Source organism: Octodon degus, unplaced genomic scaffold, assembly GCF_000260255.1.
Source record: "Octodon degus isolate 3935 unplaced genomic scaffold, OctDeg1.0 scaffold00006, whole genome shotgun sequence".
NCBI classification, from domain to species: domain Eukaryota; kingdom Metazoa; phylum Chordata; class Mammalia; order Rodentia; family Octodontidae; genus Octodon; species Octodon degus.
In genome coordinates, this window is record NW_004524582.1 from 19,644,401 (window position 1) to 19,664,299 (window position 19,899).

A 19,899-nucleotide genomic window follows, 5' to 3' on the forward strand; every position below is an offset into this window, starting at 1 on the left:
AGCTAGTTTATAAGATGAGGAGGAGGACACAGAAAGAGCCCAGTGCCCACAGGACACGTGAAGCCACTGGGTAGAAATGGGAGAGGGGAAGAAAAATACTCAGTTCCACGAGGATCACTCATCATCAGTCCCACTTGCTTCTGACTGGTCATTTTCATCCTGCTCTTCATCGCTGTCAAAGTCACTCACCACTGGCTTTGCTTTCCCTCCATTTGGCCTTTTCTTGCCTTTTCCTTTGTCCCAGCCTTTCTCATCTCTCTTATTGAGCTTGATTTTCACCTTAACAGATTTTGCCGCAGACTCAGACGACTCTTCCTCTTCTTCTTCTTCTTCCTCTTCCTCATTGCTTTCCTCCTCACTTTCTTCTTCTTTGGCAATTTTCTGCTACGCACTCTTAAACACCGACTGTAAGATGAAAGAGTCTTCATAGATCTGGGATCCCTCCAAGTTGAATGTCTGAGCATTGTGACACAGAAGCATGACATCTTTCTCCAGGTCGCCCAGGCTCCGGTACTTATGATTACGGATTCTTTCCTTTATCTTTTTGAAGTCCACTGGCTTCCTAATTAATTCATAGTATTCTGGTAACTCTTTCCTGGACGGTAACTGAATGAAGACCTCACTGAGCTGCCGCCCTGAACTATCTTTGTAGTTGATCACAGTATCAAAATCTGTTTTGTCAGTTTGGGGGGATTTGGTGACAGCTTCTCAGCTGGAGGGCGGCCTCACCTCTTCTTAGCTTTTTCTACATCTTCCTTCACAGGATCTTTGTCCACATTTCTTCGTCTTTTTCTCTTCTTGAGCCACACTTCCTCTTCCATTTCTTCCAAATTGCCGTCTTCAATGGCCCCATAGTTTGCCTCTAACATAGTTCACGAACAACAGGCTTCCTGGCTTGGACCAAGTCCTAGTATTTGTTTTAATATTTAAATCTTTGATCCATTATTACTGTAGCTTTGTGCATGGTGATAGGCATGGGCCTAGTTTTAGCCTTTGGCATAAGGAAGCATTTTAGAAAATTTTTGAAAGAACTATTTTAAGCAAAGTTGGAGATTATCCTATGAAGAAAAGAAAATAGAAATTAAATCTCTGCTCTACTACTTCCTAGTGACAGCTGGGCAACTTGTATACCTCTTTGAACCTTTATTCCTTGGGCAACTTGTATACCTCTTTGAACCTTTATTCCTTGGGCAACTTGTATACCTCTTTGAACTTGTATACCTCTTTGAACCTGAATAAAGGTTCAAAGAGGGGGGCACCTCTATTTTTCAGAGTTAGATTAAATCACAATACAGTACACTGTATTGAAATTGTCTAGTCAACACAAGGTACTCAAAATGTGTGTTCATTATACTTATAGGTAGAAAGTACTCAAATGAGGACAGTAAAGTTATTTAGCCTGTCCAAGGTTATTTTTACTGCAGACATAAATTGGGTACTTGCAAATTCAGTCAAGTCTTTGAATCTAAGGTCCTCAAAACTCAGTGGCAGAGATGGGACCAGAAAAATGGTATAATACACCTTGACAAATTCTGTAGTAAAAAAAAAATGGCACAATGCTGGAAACCGTAGGCATAGCATTCAAATACTAAAGAGAAGTCCAGGTAGGCAAAGTGCTCAAACTGTACCTAAAAAGGCTTACAGGGGTACATTCAGTAGAGGAGGGAAAGAGACTTTGCAGGCTGAGAGAGCAGCATATGCAAAAGCAGAGAAACTGAAAGACTCCGGTGAGTGTATGGAGCCATGTGATGGTTGATACACTCTGTCAGTTTGAAAAGTCTAGAAGCTTAACTGAGCAATTTAGCAGCTCTACTCCCTAATGCATAGAGAACATGCCTTTACTGCTCTAGAATGTTGTTCATTGTGTTAATTTTAAAAGTTTGAAAATTTAATTCTAAACATTTAATTAAATGATTTAGCAGGGGGACAGGGTCCCCACTTTGTAAATATCTTGAGCCTGTGCCGTGGTATGAGTGATACAACCACTCAATGGCCTGCATACAATATTAAGGGAAGAAAAGAGACTTGTTCCCCCCTTTTTTTGCTCTTGCTGATTTTCTGTCTTCTGCCACCATGAACTTTTGCCCCTGTGCAATCCTACCCTACCTTGGAGCCAACTGATTATGGACTGAAACCTCCACAAACTGTGAGCTAAGAAAGCGTTTGCTTGCTTAATTTGGGTGTCAAGTATTTTGCCTCAGTAATGAGAGAAAAGTAACTAAGACAAACCACATGTCATCATTTTTTAGGAACCGTTGAATATTTAACATGTCATGATGATTTAAACAGGATGTTTATGTCCTTTTAACAGATAAGGTAGGATCTCACAATGCAACAAATCTGGCTATAAAGCAATTGCAATTTACTCTTATTCACCACTATGACTCTCCACCTGGCCACTTACTTTGGCAACTTTGAGTCCTCCTCTGACAAGAGAGAAATGGTGACAAAATGTTATCCTCTGAATCATTCTAGCCTTTCTTCTGCAGTCAAAACATATTTTTAATATACCACTCAGTCTATTTTCTACTTATCAAACTGATATAAAAATGTGTTTTTCTTGCTCTGCACAGAAACTGGAATGTATATCCTGTAAATATGTATATTTGGTTTTGCTTAACTTTGCAAAAGCAAAACATCACACTTTCAGGACTAAATATTTAAGGTCACAGTTATCATGTCATAGAGAGAATTTATAATATTTATGCTAAGATATAAATTGGTTCATGGCAAAACAGTGTATGGATTTAGAACATAGATTTCTATTATACTGCAAGAGATGTAGCCTGTTTCCTCTAATGCCAGTTTTTGACTGAGTTCTTCACTATTTTTATTGGAACTTTAAAAGATGACTCCATTCTAGCATTTCTGAACCACAGTATAACATATCTCCCCTACAGAAGCCTGGAGAACACCAACTATTTGCTTAAACAAACACTACACTGCAGAATAAATCTAAATTGACAGACACCAAAGAACATCGATTGCCTCTCAGCCTGCTGTGGAGATGATTCTTCAAGGACCAAGACACAGCCATAACCATAACACTGTAAAAGCTCATTCATTTACTGGATTGGGAAATTATAGTCCTTGAAAACTGGAATTGTGCCTTATTTACCCATGGAGTTATCTCATTTAGAACTGAAAGCCCAACCCAAACACACTTGAGCAGAAAAACTGTTTTCCACCAAACTGAGAGTCCAAAGGTAAGGCTGATTTTGAGGTGTGGCTGGATACAGGTGCTCAGTGTCACCACACAAGGTTCCCTTTTCCTCTTTACCTTACAATGCCTCCTTCCCTCTTGGTTTTTGTCCAAGTCTCCATGCAGTGATAAACAGCTCCAGCCCCAGGGCTTCCCAAAGCCAAGCCAAGAGGAAAGGGAGAATGCATGTCTTACCTCATTGCCAGAGCCTGAGAATCCTTGGGGTGGCTCTGTGTTGGTCACCTGACTATTGAGAATGCATCACTGGGGACAGACAGTGGAGATGTGATTGTCTTGGACTAAGGGAATAAATAGATGGCTGAAACTATAGATGGATTCCCAGCCCACACAGACTCAAAATGGGGATAGCAGGGCTCCCCAAAGACAATGTGGAACTATTGCTGAAAGAAGGGCAAGAGAAGATAGGGAGTCTAATGTCTGTAATTAGTACAATATTTGCTGGCTACTTATTCCTAATGCATAACTGGACAGTCATCATCCATGCCTCAACTACATCAATAGGCAGATTTGGAGAGCAGAATAGAATCAAGCATAAAATTTAAATGCATGTGTTGGAGAGAAAACATTCTCTCAGGCTTTCACAGAGAGCAAACTGGTCAAACAATGGCTGTGACTCATCCACATGGCTGACACTCACAAAGGATCTACAAACTGCCATATAGGGTTTCAGGTTAAATCCTGAGGGGATTTGGCTGACCTTATCAGATACAAAAGTTATATTTCTTGTTATATATGTCTCACTTTATCTTGGTCTTAACTATCCAGCAGAAAAGTGTGAAAACGCAGTATAAAAAGCAAAGCCATATTAGTATGCTGAGCTATAAAAATCTCAAGTCAACAACTTCTGACTTTGCCAGTCTTCTGGAAAACCCACTACTATTATGGACTGCTTGACTATATTGGGAAATTCTGCTGAACTCAAGCACCTACAATATTTAAATGACAATGGAATGCCTATCTCTGACAAAACTAACCAAAAAAGTGGGATAGAAATGAACGACCATTTCATATCTGTATACTCAAAATAGGATAGATATACAGCTCCATTCTCTTAATTCAATGAATAGAGACATTTGTTATAATAGTATTTGAGACAGGATATCATGTCTGCATCTTGTACAATGAATAACCACTAAGACAACAATATGCAATGTATTAATTATTGAAAATGTGCCAGTAATTGGTTGTGAAACTGTCTCATTGCTATTTGTTTCTCAATAAAATTATTAGAAAGAAAAATAAATAAATAAATAAATACATGTGTGTGTGTGCACATGCATGCATGTACGCACACACACTCTTATGGTAAAAATATGAAAATTTTACAAAAGTCCATGAGATGCAAACCAAATTAATCACCAGTTTTAATAATTAAAAGTCAAGTTTCATGTAGCAAAGTGAAAATACCACTCTACCTAGATGCAACACACATACACGTCACTTTAAACAGGAAAAGCCTAATACCACTGCACTTTTTCACAAGCACAGTCCTTCAGCCTAAACATTATCTGTTTCAAGGTGAATTTGACTGCTTATGGGAGACAGGAAATACTTTACTTTTAAAGGAAAGACTATTAGGGTGACAGAATAATCTTCTACGTAACACTTAACCTTCAATATATTTTTTCCTCTGCCCAAACCAGAGTGGACTCAATGTCTTCCCACTTCAGCAAAACACAAGCTATTCACAAGCAGTCACAAACAAAAAGGCACTATGTGGAGTACCTTTTCATGTCATAATTTCCCCCATCGCTTAGACCTGTGCAATAGCAAGTGGGAATGGAGATAGCTAAACCAATAAACGTCCTTGCCACTTCCACAAGAAAGCTGTTTGGAGAAAAAAAACATGTCTTAGTTACCTTTCCATCACAATAATTAGTACAGCATAAATGTGTTAATTATTGAAACTGTCCTACCAATTTGATTTGAAACTCTCTCATTGCTATTTGTTTCTCAATAAAATTATGAAAAAAATAAAATAAAATAAAATTATGGGGAAAAATTTTTTTAAAAAATTAGTACAGCATAGCTTCCATCATCTAGCAGGTATTCATTAAGTATTTTTAAATATATTGTATTTAATATATTTAAAATTTGCCTCTTCTGACAAGTTATTGCCTGCTAACCAGCGTTCTGAAGATATACTAAAGCCCAATTCAGATGCACACACACACGCGTGCATGCGCCCACACACACACCACCACCTCATGCTGTTCAGTGTCAGATGGTCACTCTCAGTCTACCTATCTATCTGTATATTACTTACAGTGTTCTTGGTATATAAACCCAAGTTTGGCAAAACAGATATAATTTTTTCTTCTTTGCTCATTCCACATATCTTAGTTAACACTTCTTTTCCTTAGAAGTTCCAATTTAAAATGGAGTCCTTTAAAGATTTTTTAAAGAGAGAAATGGATCAACTTGATGATTTTAATTTATAGCCTGTCTCTTCCTTTGAACAGAAATGATAGGTTAGCCCCCTAACAGAATTATACTTCAACAGGGATTCCTACTATCTAGGTAAGCAGCACTCATACAATATGCAAAATAGCTGCAGTATGGGAGATGCTCACTTGAGAAAGAACTGCTTCTTTGTGACCCCATGTGTGTGCTGTCTCCTTACACATAAATCTGACACCTGAGACATTTGGTGTTCTAGAATTCCACAAGCCTCTGCATCAAATCTTGCAGAGAAGTTGCTGCTTCTGGTCTAGATGTCTTTGCACATGGAAGAGAAGACACCATAAGAAGGGTGGCGTTCATGTGACTGCGGCTTAGAGGCCAAGAGGCAGAATCTAGAAATACCGTGATATCTGTCTACCCAATGTACTGGCCTCTGTGACTCACAAACACAGACAGAAGGGGCTGGATCGCATCAGTCCTGAGGCTACTGTAATGACACTGTTTTGGGCTCTTCTAGATTCTTAGTGCCCAGGTTGGGACATGTAGTGGGCAGCACGGAGACATCAAGGCAGACAACAACTCATGCAGCAGCAAAACACATCTAACATCTCTATGGCAGCAGCTGGATCACTTTGACTCCCAAATGCTCAAGACACCCACTTGCCAGCCTCTGGTTCTAAATGCACCACAATCACTAGCTTGATGTTGCACACTGTGGCGTCTGGTTCTCACCCTGCGCTGCTGGTTTACAAAGCTATAGAAAAGACATCTAATATTCTGTGCACTAAATTTCCTCCTTTGTAAAATAAGGAATATGAGTTGATAATCTCTAAGTTCACACCTGCCTGACCTTATTACTTATAAATGTCAGGTTATTGTGAAAGCTGAAAGATGACTGGTTCAAAACAAGTAATTTTTTTTCTAGAATAATGCTATAAATTTTCATAATAAATAAATTGTATTGGGTACTTACTATGTATTGGGCTTTGTTCTAACCTTTTTGCATATCTTAACCTATTTAATTAACAAACACCCATATAAAGCTGGTACTGTTGTTATCCTAATTTCACAAGTCAAGAGACTGAGGCACAGAAATGTGACACAGCAGCTGATGGGGCTGAGGTTAGAAACCAGAAACTTGATTTGAAAATTTAATTTTGAAAATTTTCAAATACTATTCTATATCTTTAGTTTCTACTTTTGTTCATAGTGTCTCCTCAGCCTAGAATACTTCATAATCTTCACTTTCAAATTTCAAGAAGTATTTATCAAGGATTCCAGGAACTAAATATAGAGGTGAATATAATAAAAGAGAAAAAAGACAAAGTCCCTTGCATCACAGAACTGTCTCCATCAGTGGCGACAGGTGAGAAGGAATTTATATGCCAAATACATATAGTATAATTTTTATTATTCTTATTACATCATAAGATTATCAATAGTTGGTTATTGTTATTAATATATTATCAAAGAACAAATAAGGAAGACATTAATCTCAGCCTTGGGTAGTCCAGGAAAACTAAATGATTTTTCAAATGACATTGGGACAGCAGGACAGCAAACAGAGGACAGAGCAAATGAATGTTCTGGATTAGAAAAATATAGCAGAATCAAGACCTGAAAGAAATGGATTCCAGCTCAGCTAAAGAAAGCAATGGGGAAAACGATGAGACAGCAGACTAGGAAGCTGACAGAAGCCAAATCACAAACTAACAAATGTGGATCAGAATTGCCATAAAGCTAACGAAGCTTAAACTTCAAAGCCTCCACTTCCATGACATCCTTCCAAGGCCATGGGCAGGGCTGCATCAAGGTGCTCCCCTAGTCTCATGTCTTTGTGTTTTGACCAGTAAGATACTCTCACTGCAACTGGTCAAAACAACTGATGATGCCACTTTGATTTCCCCTGCTCCAAGCCTCCTCTGGTATCAATTGTGACTGGCTTGGCTAAGGCATTTGGGGGACCTAGCTAAGGGGATTTGAGTTAGCCATTCCAACACATGGAACTAGAGTTCCACATGTTGTGTCTTGCAAGTCATCTCAGCATAAGAAAGACATCCTCCTTGAAAAGAATAGCATGTTTCAGGCTGGTGAGATAGCTCAGCAGATTAAGTGCCTGCTTAGGCAAACACAGACTGGAGTATGATCTCCGACACCATAGGCCACACCAGCCCTGCCCCAGAGTGCACTGAGCTGGCCACCGAGACCAGGCATGGAGGCGCACACCTGTAATCCCAGTACTGAGAGGGAGGCTGAGAACAGGATGATCACTATGAGTCCAAGCTGCCTAGTGAGAGCCTGTACCAAATATATTTTAAAAAATGTAATGTTTGATAAAGTTCAAATGCACAATTTTTATTGCTACTTGGAAAAATATTTTCAAAAAATAAATTAGGAATTAGAGATTGCTAATTTAAGTACATATTAAAGGTATTATTTCATCACTTTTCAATTATTTTCTAAATAATTGGTAAATTATAAGCTAAAATAATGAAATATAAAACAAAAGCAATGAAGAATAATTCTGACATTGAAAAGCAAATTGCAGTGAAAAGCTTTCAGATAATACCAAGTGAAATGATTTGCTTTTAAAAAAGGGGCTGGTGAGATGGCTCAGTAGTCTAAAGCACCTACTCAGAACAAGCTTAGCAAAGCACAGGGACCACGGTTCAATCCCCCAGCACCACATGTCAGCCAGCCCCGCCCCCTGGTGGGCTGAGCTGGCCACACACACACACACACACACACACACAAATAAATAAAAAAAATATTTTTAAAAACTAAACGTTTAAAAAAAATTTACCTTTTTTTTTTTTTTCGGAACCAGGAATTGAACTCAGGCCCTTGCCTGGAAAGCGTTTTTTCCACTGAGCCATCTCCCTGGCCCCTAAAAAAAAAAAATTAAAGAATACAAAATTGCGATAAAAACAATAATATTAAACACAATACAAAATTTCACTATACAAAGTAATAGGAATTCAACTACAGTTGTTGCATTGCATGATGTCATCTTCAAATTAGTTGTTGAGGTTACCAGACATAATATGCAAGATTGCCTTAAAGAAAAAAAAAAAAAAAAGCAAAAAAGTTGTAAGAAATGATTAAGAGGAACAAATACACCGAATGCATTACATCTACCATTAGAGAGGTATTTAAAAAGAAAATCTGAAATACTTCAAAATTTCACAATTCATATGCAGAAGAAATTTAATACAGGCTTCCAAAATTTAACAATAGCCTTAAATTCACATAGCATATTAATAATGAGTCGTAAAATTGAAAGTTTTCTCAAAATCCAATCATGTTTAAAAATCAAATTTTACTACCAAGCAAAAGAAAACATTGAATTATCAATTTCCCTTCCACTCCTGACAGATAATACTAAAAGTAATTATCATACAAAAACATACTCAAAAGTACACAACTAAAGTGATAAAGAAAGTGAAATAGCAAGTAAGTAATCAACAAAAACAAAATACTCCTTTTCTCCTTTTGTGGATATTTGCAATATTTGCCAGATTTTTAAAATATGTTATTTGTTGCTTTTCTCTCATTCTTAAATATTCACTTTTGTTGATAATTTTATAGTGATAATTCTGTGTTCCAGTTTTTAAGGAAGGCTCCCAATATGCTGTACACATCGAAATCTGTCCCTGTATTTCATTATTCTAAAACACTATCTTTCTCTTCTACTTAGTCTATTTATCCTTTAATATTCATCCCAAATCCCACTTCTACACCACAGTTCTTTATGGTGATGTCTGTTTTCAGAGAAGGAAAAATGAACTAAAGTGTTTTAAACAACTACTTTCTGCTGGGCCTCCTGAGGTGCTCTGTAATGTTGCCTCATTTAATCATATACATTTCTTGAAAGCATGGTAATTGTTTTCCAGGACATTTCCCAAAAATAAAAAATAAATGATAGTTACAAGAATTCTTGCTTTCTAAAACTACTATAGTGCTAATTATATATCAGAACAAGTTCATTTTAAACGTGTTGGATAGATAACACCTCTTCAGATAACCCATTTCAAATTGAGACATATTTTTCCAAAATACACTTTCAGGGTAAAAATGAAGCTTTGTGGGTTCTTTGTCCATAAACATGATCATTTTAAAGGTTATAGTTGCACAGACAAATTTCTCACCTATGCTAATTATATTCAAGATGCCTATAATTGTATTTAAACTCTTGGAATTTTTGGTACACTCTGTTTTCTCCACTCATCCCACCTGAATATTTTCCTTCCCATCTTATGATCATCAGTCCTTAACATCCTCCTTAAGAATGACACTGTAATCCTCAGGGATTAGTCAAACACAGCCCCTGGTCTTCAACATTACATCGTTAATCCATTAGGATTTAGAAAAGTACAATTTGAAAAAAGAGGAAATAATTCCATCGTCCATAATTTAGATGGTAAAATCAGATCAATTAAAGCTGCCAACATAAGATATAATTAACACAGCCATTGTGTGGAGGATATTGCAGCACATATGGTACGATATGTAAAATCAAACAATGTTTTTTATAATGTGTGAATGTAGATATTATAAAGTTAAAGATCAAATGGAAACCTCTTCCTCAGCTCTTCCTTGGGCAGCATTTTTAGCGTGACCCTGCCAGTATCAGGTGTCCATTTCATATATGATGGTAAAATTTTTTGTTGAAATAGAAAGTTATAACCAGTGTTTTTTTACTTTATGTGTCAGGTTCTTAATAGTTTCCTAAATAACAAGGAACACTCTTAGTCAGTTGGCATTTTCCAGTGTTTTAATTGCCTGCTGTGATATAATTATTGTGACATTTTGGGATGTTTTTAACATCCTGAATTAAATATTCTGACATCCCACAGAGCACTTCATGAAAACAGTCAAACTGTATTCAAGTCATTAGCAGTCTACAGCTGTCCTTTAATATTAAAATTATTTTCCAACACAAAACACAGATGAAAATTAAAGTATTTAACAACTTTGAGCTTAGGTTAGATTTGAGTTCTACATTATTCTAATTTATCAGGTAAGAGAGATCAGGATGACTCTGAGATTTTCTATTAAACTTCATCTAAGGAGCCAAACAAATTAGGGCCACCTCATGATAAAAGATAATGAACAAAATGTACTGATTTCAAAAGTGCAATTACCCCTGGATTATACAGACACAAATTCTGCATTAGGGATAATCACAAGGACACCACAGCTCTTTATTATCCTGGAAGAGCTGGCATGATTTATTTTATTTGCTTATTTACTTACCTATCTGTTGAAGGCCTAACTGGGTAGATCTGTGATCAGTATATGCTAATCAACCATTTTTACTTATAAGCATTTAGCACATCGGAGACTCAACCTTCTCATTGACTCCTCTATCTTTTTTTTTTCTTAGTTTCACCCCATTTTAGGAAAGGACAACTCTATGGTTACAGTTGTTCAGCCCCAAAAACCTGGTATTTTTACTTTCTTTAAAAAAAAAAAAGAAAGAAAGCACTTTCTATCACCTCTTCCTCTGCTTCTTACTGCAAACTGAACTTTCTAGTTTTGTAAATTATGCTAAAATATATTGCATACAAAATTGACCATCTTAAACATTTTTAAGGACAATTGACTGGCATTTGGTACATTCACAATGTTGTACAACCATTACTATTAAGAAATTACAACTCAGCTCCCGTAAACTCCATTCTACTTTCTCTCTTCCTGAAGCTGACCATCTTAGGTACCTCATATCATAATAATATCTTGTTTCTTTGTGTCTGTCTCACTTGGATAAGAACAATGTTTTTTGAATCCTTCTGTTTTTTATTTTTGTTTTGTTTTTCATTTTAGCAATAATGTTTTTGAAAGTTCATCATATTGCATGGTCCATCATCCTTGTAACAGGCATCAGAATTTCCTTCCCAGTACTTAGTTTATCCACTCATCCCTTGGTGGACACTTTCACTTGGTGACTTCTGTAAACGCTAGTATGAACCTAGGTGTACAAGTGTCTGAGCCTTCATTTTCCATTCTCTGGGTTGTATACTTGGCCATAGAATTGTGGATCCTGAAATAATTCATCATCATGTGATTGAACAATTATGTTATTCTAACTGGACTCTCATTTCCATTCTTGTAACCTCATTATCCCCAAAGTATTCAAGGTGACCCTTTTAAAACAGATCATGTCATGTTCCTGTTCCAAGTCCTTCCCAAGAATATTACTTCAGAACACAATCCGAAGCCACCCTTCCCCGGACCCCCAAGATGCTCTGTGATCTGATCCATTGAATGTCTATCTGATATAACTCTTGACACTTTTGGCACTTACTCACCCCTCAGTTTCACAGACCTCCTTTCTGTTTCTCAGATCTGATTGTTCTCTTCTGCTCTGGAACCTTTCCACTGACAGCACCCTCAGCCCGGATAGCCAGACAATCATGTGGGGCCATCTCTGATCTCTTCCAGCAGTCTGAGCAGATCCCACCTTCCCCGAGTTGCTATCTTTGTCTCCCTCAGGGAGCCTGTGAGTACACAGAAGCCACACCGATCATTCTTCTCCTGGTGTGGTTTTTTTTTCATCGATCTTATTATGTGTACCTTGTATATTTATTAGTCTATTTATAGGTGACTATCTTTACTCATTAGAATGTAAAATTCCCATGTTAGAGACACTAAATACTCATTGCAATTTTCCAAGACCCTAAACAAATGCTTAGCACTGAGAGGTGCTCACTGTGGAACCCAAACATCAGGGATCCTGAGCCATTTCCCCTCAGTAATTATCTCCTTGTAAGCTCTGATCTTGCCAAAAATTTTATTTCTCTTTCTTTGGGAGAGAGGATGTAAAAAATGGAATTCGATTTTGTTAGGAATTCATTTTTGTTCATCACTAAAGTAATACATTATGTTCCTCCTAGAAAATTCAAGGAGTATAGATGAGCACACAAAAAAAGAAATTAGAAATCACTCATAATATCCTAACTAAAGGTTGTAATTCTTACACTGCTCATGCATATTCTTCCAGGCTTTTTGCTATTCATATTCTTTTTTTCTAATAATAGAATCAAATACAGATTTTTATATCCTTTTTTTTTTTTTTTTACTAAATGCTATGTAGTATAAAGTTTGATCACTAAATGCCCTTCCAGAGCACCACTCCTGTGGCTTGCTAACAGTCATTTCTGTATAGCATCCTTTAACCCTGAATAGTAGGTTGAAATAGTTTTAAATTCTTCTCTCTCATCAGCAAGGTGACATCTTCAAAGCTAAATTTTCTAGCCTGCAAGAACAGTACTCTCATATTAAATTCCTAAAAATGGGGCCTAGAGATCAGCAACCATGCAGTTTGAAGGATTTTCCTAAGTCCAGTCAGTTTATACTTTCCAAGGCAGGGAAGGAAAGGCCATGTCTTCAAGGTAGCTGAAAACTGCTGTGGTCGTCCACAGCTTCCACAGTCAGTGACATAAGTGAGCTCTCCCTCAGGAGGAAGCACCGATGGACTGGATTATGGGGACCATGAGCAGAGGAATCTAGGTGGTAGGGAAAGGGTACTCACAGAACCTAGGTATTAAACACAGACTTTGCCTTCATTTGATCATGGTGGTAAACGGTATCCTGGTGAGGACAGTATAAACATCTTTTAGGAACTTTTTTTTACTATATTCTTCTGTTCTTAATAATTAATATGAAATTAGATGTGAGAAATGCACTGATTATCCTTAAAATCTTGGCTTAACACTTTGTGACACAGAAATTCAAAGGGCTCCTGAAAGTTCTGCTTACTTCAATAGGCAGCTTTAGTGGATTTGAAAATTATTCATAGCCAAAAAAATATAGTTTACAAAGGCATAGAATACATAACAGAAAAACTGGATAAAGTCTGGTACTACTGGCAACCAGCAAGATAGCTCAGCAGACTAAAGCGCCTGCTTAGGCCAGGGCAGGGACTGGAGTTCAATCTCTGGCACCACATGCTGCACCAGCCCTGCCCCCAGGGGGGGGTTGTGCTGACCACAGAGTCCTGGTGTAGTGGTGCATACCTGTAATCCCAACAATGGGGAGGCTCAAAACTGCAGGAGGATCACTACAAGTCTGAGCTGCATAGTGAGACCCTCTAACAACCAAATATATTAAAAACGTAAATAAATAATGAAAAGTTTGCTAATACTATGGCTTATATTTCAAATTGTTGCAATCATTTCAAGTTTCTTGACCAACTCTGGTCAAACTAAGCCACAGTTTCAATGTCAAGTGACTGACACAATTTATACTAAAAGTGGAGGAGGCGCTTTCTTCTTTATACATTACTAAGATTCTCTTTGATTGTGTAATTTATTATCGTGAACATTTCTAAGAAACTTGTCCACTCTTTGAAGGTTTATTTAATTAAAGCACAATAATAAAACCCATGAACTTTCTTTCTTTTATGCTCCAGGCATAAACTGGAACATGACCCCATGATACAGGAAGTGAATAAGCTCCTAACGCCAATGCCACTGTCTGCCCTTGTTGGAAACTCCCACATTTTCCCCATGTCACCCTTAAATGTTGGCCTGCTCCTGAACAGAGGAAAGGCACAACTCCCAATCTACATATAAAAAAAACGGCAAGCTAACTATTTCTTCACTATTGGATGAAATTAGTGTCTTCATTTTCTAATATTTATTCTTGTACCCACCACTGGAATCATTGTTCTAGGGAAAGACCTTATTATTTTTAAAAAACCTAACACCATAGTACAATATAATGTGATTTATAATTTTCAAAGTACTTTCAGCGTCTATGAGAAGTTAAGTGCTTCACTCTCTTCAGCCATCATCTCAGTCCTCATCTCCTACCTCACCCCTCTTCCTTTTCAGTATATTCTTCCTTTCTATCAGAAAAAAAGACATTTCATATTTTCTGTATGTCTTATTCCCTCTTTAACTGTCAAAATGATTATTGTGTTCTCTTTTCATACAGTTTATTGAAATATAATTTATTTTCCTATAAAATCCATCCTTTTTATGTATAAATCTAATTTTTTAAAAACATTCACAGAATCATTCAGTCATCACCACAGTCCAATTATAGAATATTTCAAACATCTTAAAAATATCCTTGGGCTATTTTATCCTTTTCAAACTATCCTTTTAAAAATATAATGTCTTTCTTAAGACTCCTTTTGTTTAATTCTGTGACAACATGTTCAGTTTCCCTCATCATTTTTTATTCTTTTTTAACCTCCTCGGCCTATCCCTCCCACTCTATTTAACCTTTAAGTATGGATAATCCCTACAGTGTGGTCCTAGATCTTCTTTTCTTACTCTGTATCATTTTCCTGTGCTTTCTCATTCACTGGATGACTCTGCTCTCTATCTCTTCTATGTCAAAAATCTGTTTTCCATCCAGACCACTTTTCTGAGCTCCAGATCTTCATATGTTCCTTTCTATGCCTGTTGCCTTTATGTAGATATCTCACAGATACCTCAAACTTAACATACATGCAAATGAACTTAAATTTTTTTTTCCCTCCAGTGCCCTTTCTCAATTAAAAGAGCACTCATTGCCAGATTCTCAATAACACCTTCCACTCATTTGTTCCTATCAATATACTTGTGCATCATTCTTGGCTCTTCCTTTTTCTGCCCTACAATAACCAATGCATCCCTTCTCTCTGTCGCTAAATAGATAACTCCCCAGCTCCAAGAGGGTTACTCTTCTAATTAGTTTCCCTGAAATGCCTCTGAACTAAACTTTCCTCCACACTGTTATCAGAATTAAATAAATAGGTACTAAAATTTAAATCTGCTTAAAATGTTCCAATTATTACCATAAGCTGTAAAGTAGATTGAAACCACAGCCTGAAAAGCTCAGCATAACCAATTTAACAGTTTCCTACACTGTACTCTACTCACTGAAATCCCACCACAGCCTCAGGGGACCAAAGTGTTTCTGATATCAAGTTATTTCCTTTGCATAAAATGGTCCTCCCTGAATCTCTTACTCTCATTCTTTCTCATCCTTAAGCTTAGTTTTCAGGATTCCATTCAACAGTGCTTTTCCTCCCTGAGTCCACATTCTTGAATATTTTCCCTGCAATACTCACTATGTCATAGTGACATAGAAAAGCCAGATTTGGACAGGAATTACAGTGGTAAAAACAAATCATATTCAGAAATATTACAATAGAAGAATAGAGACTTCAGTAGAACTAAGATCATTTCCAAATATGGCATGGGCAAGTGGGAATTTAGAGCCAAGAGTCAGAGTGAAAATTGGTGTACGGAAAATTACTAAGAGGAAACATCAGTGGTAAGGAAGGCTGTCTGAACCAGTTTAGGACTCTGCTTAACAGTGTAGTGTAATTAGACTTCACCAGGGGTTAGGAGATAGAAGATGAAGGACCCAATTAGATATCAAGAGAAATCAGGTATGAAGGATAGGGTGTTCTAAACTGACTTGGCAGACCTCTTGCTAAAACCTTGGTTTCATAAGAAAGCACATAGAAGGTTTTTCAAGAAGTTTCAAGAGTTTAGTCCACCAAAAAGTCTTTGTCAATATTACTCTGTCTTTTACTTTGTAGCACTAACCAAAAGTTCAATTAAGTAGTAATCTATATAACTTAATGTCTATTCCCCCCCCCCTCGACTACATTCTCCAAGACGAGTGGAGCAATTCCATATTTGTTTCTACACCTGTAGGAGCTGGCTCAGTGCCTGACACTAGGGAACACTGAATAAATACTTGCCCAAGGGCAGCATGTTTTCATTTAATCTCCATAGAAATCGTGAAAGGTGTCTACAATCATTGGCAGTATGTAGGTAACGAAAGTAGGATTCTGGGAAAGTACATAACTTGCTCAAGATCAAACACGGAAGACAGTGAAAGAATAAATAGAATAATGCATTGAGCAATTTAGAATGCCTGTTTAATCAAAGCTGAGTAATGATTAACGATGCTCATTGTCATTATTATTGTTCAGCTTTTAGTATTCCGGCCAAGGGACACAAGTTAATCAGCATGAGAAAATAGAGTTCCAACTTCTCACTCAATTTTAGTTCTCACAAACTGCTTATGAGGTAGAAATTAACATATATTAAGCTATGCTATGTCAGGAAGGCCTAACTCACAACCAGTCTATTTTTTGCAGAGATGACTGACAAAAGGAATCTACTACTTCTCATACTGAGCTCATCACTAATACTGAATAAATCCCGGTGAATCAAGGACTCACTGAACACTAAATGGAAAATACTGGATGATAGGTATACGATGTCACACCTAAAAAGCCCATTATAAATGTTTCTTGATAAGAGAGAGGAGTGAGACAAAGTTTGAACCTGTAACTCTGCAAATTTTACAAGTAACCCCTTGAGTCTCACTATATTCAGGCTTCCGTAAAATATCTCTTCCATCGTTCTATATACCATGCCAAACTGCTCTCACTACTTTTATAGGAAAGTCATATAATTCTTTACTGGAGGCAGGTGGGTCTCATGTTAGTTAGCTTTGCAGAAGTGAGACCCAAAGAAGAAATGTGAATCTGAAAAAGTTGCTGCCCTTACAGTGGCCCATGAATAAAGGTGTGACAAGGTAGTCCTCTATTTACATGTTTTTGTTTTTCTTTCTTTCTTTTTTTTTTTTTTATGTAGTACAGGGTCTACAGGGTTTCACTGTACAGATCAACTCGTAGTGATTCTTCTGTTTTCAGCCTCCCAAGGTCTGGGATTACAGGCGCATCCCAGTCTCAGTCTCAGTGTGCCCCGGGGGCGGGGCCCGTACAGCAGGCTAGGGGACCAAACCAAGGTTGCTGCGTCTGCCTAAGCAGGTACTCTAATCTGCTGAGCTATCTGGCTAGTCCTATTTTTACATTTTTGAGAGAAAATAAATTTCCGGCTACAGAATTATTAGCATTTTATTTCTGTACCTCAAAGGGAGAATTATAGTAAACACAGTAGTGCTAATTCAAACGACATCACTGAAATGACAAACTTCTACATAAACTCTTCTTCTCCTTATGCTCCACTCTCTCTATGCTATCTAGTCCAAGCCAGGGATGAAAAATGCTAATGCACTGAATATTATGATAAACATTTACTTTTAACTCTCTTAGTGAGATCTTCAGATTGAGAGCTGAGGAGAAACTTGTGTTTGAACAATGTTGGTTAATCATTGCACCACCCTATGAACTCACCAGACACAATATAAAATAAGTATGTGATATAGATTGCCCTTTTGCCTTGGTATTATTTAGCTAATGGCATAGGTCTGAGAGCACATTCTTATAAATGGGGAATAAAATGTAACAAAATAATAATAAAATAAGCCAAAAACCTTAACAGATGGAGACATAAAAGGTTAAGGTTGTCATCCCTTCTTTAAAGTCACCATGACAGGGTGAGGGTAGAGAAATGTCAAATAAAAGGGAGGTAAAGCAAATTAAATTCACCACTGTAGCTGACTTATGTCAAAATCTCAAAGGTGACTAGAAAGGCCTTTCAAGTCTAAATAAAGATAGGAAAATACCAATAATTATGCCTTCTATTTATCACTTTCAGGAGCTTGAGACATTTTACAAATTTTAACTCTTTAATCCTCACAACATGACTGTGAGTCTAGTGGATGACAACTGGTCTACCTCACTGCGTGGAAAAAATGATGAGACCCAGGGAGTAGGGTGAGTGACAGACCTGCTACACCATGCCTGTGGGGCAACCAGGGAGCAAATCTAAGCAGTAGCTAGCAGTTCTCAAATCAAGACATTAAATCCATTGCAACTCAGATCCCCAGAAGAAATATGCTATTATTATACAGTCTAAAATTCTAAGATTGGAAAGCTACTCTCTTCTAATGAGCTGCTGGGATTGTAATTCTCTAGTCTTACTTTTAGGTGTTAATGAGAATTTTCATTCGCTGTCACTCCCTGAAGGAGATCAAACTCAGCTATGGTTTGTGCCTCCTGTTGCCCTTCTGTGAGATAATTAAATATCCCTACCCTGTTGATGTCAGGCTCCACCATATATGTACTTGACTAAGGAAATGTGACTGAGGGTTGCATTTGTCACTTCTCAAAACACACTTTAAGAACTAACACATGGTTAGCCATGTATTTTTTTTATTCTGACACGAGACCTGTGAGTGAAGGCAGCTCCACCAATTTGCTGAAGAATACACAGCTGTAAATGGGCAGAGCTGAGAGATTTCAACCAGGGCCCTTTACTTCAGCACTTTTTCTCTTAACCATTACCCTATATTTTCACCACTGAAATAGTGTGATCTAAAAGTGTCAAGGTACACTGTCAAGTAGAAACCTTATTATCATTTTCTTCAGGCAATGGAGAGAATCTAGTGTAGGCTATGAAGGGCTAGAGTTAAGTTAAATGTTTTTATTCTCTGTATTTATGTTTGTTCAAGTTATTATGAAACAGACGCTTTTTTATTAATTTTATTGATAAACAAATAGCAATGAGAGTTTCAAAACTGATCATTAGGACAGCTTCAATAATTAAAAACTACATATTATCTTCATAGTGGTTATTCATACTACAAGATGCAGGCATGATATCCTGTCCAAACACTATTAGTGCAAAACTTTCTTCTCATTGAATTAAGCAAAAGGAGCTGTATATCTATCCTAAATATTTTGTATATACAGATACAAAATGGTCCTTCATTTATATCCCCTTTTTTTTACTGCTATACTGTCTCTCAAGTAAATGTTTGTTTAAAAAAGGAAGGGTAATAAATGAAAGCAAGAGACAAGAAAAAAAATGTCATAGGACTATCCAGCTACAATGCTGTATGTGGTTAGATGCTTTTTTAATGTGAGCTAGAAGCCTATTTATAGCTTTAGGAAGAACTGACCAATGTTCTAATAGGCTGCCTTCAAGGATTTCAATTCCTTAATCCTGACAATGATATGGATTCTCACAACTGCTTTGCCTTCAGCTCTATGTTAACTCCTTCATTCTTTCCCCCTTTGTGTATCTAATTTCAAAGGAGCTACTTTTTACTATGCACTAAATGTTTTTTGAATTTAATTTTTTTTTACATCAGTTTTTTTTTTTTTTCCGGAACTGGGGATTGAACTCAGGCCCTTGTGCTTGCCAAAGAAGCACTTACCCACTGAGCCATCTCCCCGGCCCCTAGTTATTTTTATTTTAAAGAAAAAAAAAATAAAAACAATGGTACAAAATCTCAAAACAAGATTTTAGGAGAGTAACAATGGTTAGTACATTGTGTATTGTTACTGCCAAAGTAGTTTCTCATATTACAAGATATAGGCAAGAAATAATAAATAAACAACATAGGTA

General features: G+C 37.0%; 1 pseudogene; it reads right to left on the minus strand.

The window, feature by feature from the left end:
• Positions 1–7: 7 nt before the first annotated feature.
• On the minus strand, positions 8–842 carry LOC101564888 (annotated as a pseudogene).
• Between the last annotated feature and the right edge of the window lie 19,057 nt (positions 843–19,899).